The sequence below is a fragment of the Rhamphochromis longiceps genome, linkage group LG18, assembly GCF_057381845.1.
Source record: "Rhamphochromis longiceps isolate RC_006_pf linkage group LG18, R_longiceps_female_GT1.1, whole genome shotgun sequence".
NCBI lineage: Eukaryota > Metazoa > Chordata > Actinopteri > Cichliformes > Cichlidae > Rhamphochromis > Rhamphochromis longiceps.
The window spans coordinates 31,588,292-31,591,053 of NC_140574.1; the positions used below are offsets into that span (position 1 = coordinate 31,588,292).

The following is a 2,762-nucleotide window of genomic DNA, read 5'->3' on the forward strand; positions in this document are numbered from 1 at the left end:
CGGTATCTTTGGAAGCTGTTTACATAGCTAATAATATATGATGTAACCATGGAGACAGTCAGTCACGTGAGCTAGCGGTGCATGTTTACTACAGTAAATAAGATGATTGCGTGCACAGCGTCCACACGCTGCAGAGGGTAAAGACATTACTTCAATATTGTTTTATATTGATATATATTTGCCTTCTGTTGACCATCACCTCAGGTTCACCATTACAGTTTCAGATTACAGATGCACACTGTCTAAATATGAACACATTCAAAAACTCATGTCTCAGAAATAAGCACAGCTGTTCATGTTTGTCATTAGAGTTTTATTTGTAAGAAAATTATGAGCTTCATATTGTGCATTAAATAAAAGAACATTTCACAACTCTGAGTCAACAGAAACAGGTAACAGAAATGTCTCTAATGTGTACAGTGTAGTGTAAGCATTAAAAGATCATAAAGGCAACACTAACATTTATGTGAAACTAATTGTAATAAAAAATGAGCAGGTGCTTTATAGATGTAAAAGAAAGAATCTGAAAACAACAGTTTTTTGGTCTAAGTGATCAAAGTAGAAAACAGAACTGATGTTCAAGAACAAACCGTAGCTGCACTAATATTACACATCTCCATTGTTGTGGTGAACAGACATGTTGCTTTTAAAACCACATGCAGTGTGTGACCATGACTGTTCACTGAGACCATGAACGCCACTTCGCTGAAGCCTTCGCCTTCTTCTTCTTCTTCTAAATTGGAAGCAGAAGGAGCACGAGCTGCTTTGATCTACTGAAAGGAAAAAGCAGAACATCTGAGCTGAAACCAGTCAGCTGAAATCATTAAGACAGGAACAAATTCAATGCAGTGGCTCAGGTGGCTTAGCCTGTTACAACTGTTGATACAAGCTAAATACGGTTAACACACAGTGTCAGGGAGCTCCAGTGTGGGAACTAGTGGCTTTAGGTTTGTAGTCATTTAACTTTCATCCATTCATTCATTTAATTCAGGAGGAAGAAATGTCAGGTGGGTGCAGGCTGGTTACATGCATTTGGTCCCATTCTGTCTTTAACTAAATGACTTGGTTCGCTTTATGGCTGGGCTGTATGTGGGGTTATATCATGTTATTTGGGCAGGAGTACCTGTCCCCTGTTAGACTTAGAAAGTTTCTCCATAAGTAGAGTTTCTAACTCTTATAGCACATCTGTGGCTGACAGCTTTTTGGTGGCTCTGGTTGTGAGTGTGTAAATAGCCCCACTAGTTCTTTTGGGTTGCAGTTAACTTGGGAGGAAGAGGTAGGTCTGCCATGACTAGATGAATAACAATTATCTGGGATACATAAATTTCATAATGCATGCATATATCTATAAACCTGGCCTGAGGGCTGCCATTTTTTACATTCAGTTATTTCTTTGTTGAATCTAAATAATGAATGTGTTACAGTTAAACTGACACTGATCAGTGTAAATGGCTCATTGGGACACAGAAACCTTTAAATTAAACCCTATCACCTGATATCGAGTGTCAAACAATATCAAAGCTGTAAAAGCTGTTTACAGTCAGAATTTATAAAACTATGATTGTAAATAAATTCAAACAAGTGAGCTTTTCTCTTTGTGCTGAATATCAACACTGTGATTTCTTAGACTGTAAGCTTTACTTTAGCACAACCAGTTGTAGAAGCCGTCACTCCAAATGTCTTTTGATAACAAGAAAAAAATACCTTTTCAGTCCACGGCCTGAAGTTCTTCTCTGACATCTTCTGCAATCGGCTTTGTCTGCTGGTTTGAAGACAATAAACCACAAAAAAGATGATTTAGTCACTTTGTCTGTGTCATGCAGCTCGAATGTGTCGTGTAATGATGTTGAATAGCCGTCGTTATCCCTCTGCTGTGTCAGTAGGATTGTACTGTACAGCATCTCATTGATATGTGAGGAATGCTAATGTAACACGATAACAGACTTACATCATTAAAACATAAAGTGCAGGAGATATTTAGATATTTTTATATTTATATTACATTTTATAGCTGACGGATATTACTAAATAGATAGAATTTACTAAATAGCTGGATGAACATGAAAAATATGTCTATAATAACAAATGACCATGAGAGCCAGTAGAATTAATTCAACTGGACACTCAAAAGATGTCCTTAAATGCTCTTTAAGTGGCAGAACAGATGAACAAACAGTTAATTGCTTACTTGAGATTAAATCTGCTCGCTACTTTGAAAACAGCTTCTAACTGGTTCCTCCTTTAACAGGATGACGGCTCAGGGGTAAGGCCATCATGCAGTCCAGCAACCTTTATGGTTCTGCTTTGATCCACCAGGAACTATTAGGGAAACCTTCCAGCGCCTCCTGTGAAAGACACAGGCATAAACACACAAACATTTATTAACATGTTCCACAGTGTTCCAGTTTGATTTTCTCATCCTGTGGACAACAACGTACATGGATGCAGGTTTATTGTTAACTTTTGTAAGGTTTATTTAGTGAACATATCCAGCTGCAGCTCAACTGTGATCCTGAACTGGATAAGCACTTAAGAAAATGTGTCAATAAATGGACAAACATCAACTTACTATATTTGTCCAAACAGACGGGACCAATAATGCTTCACTGAGTTAGAGACTTTAATGTCTCTTCTATGTAAGAATGTCTCGTGCTGATATACCTGCAAACTTGACAACAAAGGTTTTTCAGACTACATGTAGCTGTCCTCTATGTCAGCTAACACATTTACATTCATGTCACACTTATTTCTGCTTTCCCATT

General features: G+C 37.6%; 1 long non-coding RNA gene across 1 annotated transcript; it reads right to left on the minus strand.

The window, feature by feature from the left end:
- Window positions 1-359: 359 nt before the first annotated feature.
- On the minus strand, window positions 360-2,318 carry LOC146648691 (uncharacterized). The gene is made up of 3 exons (XR_014908653.1): window positions 2,189-2,318; window positions 1,705-1,762; window positions 360-773 (listed from the first exon to the last, which is right to left on the minus strand). It is a non-coding gene; the product is annotated as an uncharacterized LOC146648691 (long non-coding RNA).
- Between the last annotated feature and the right edge of the window lie 444 nt (window positions 2,319-2,762).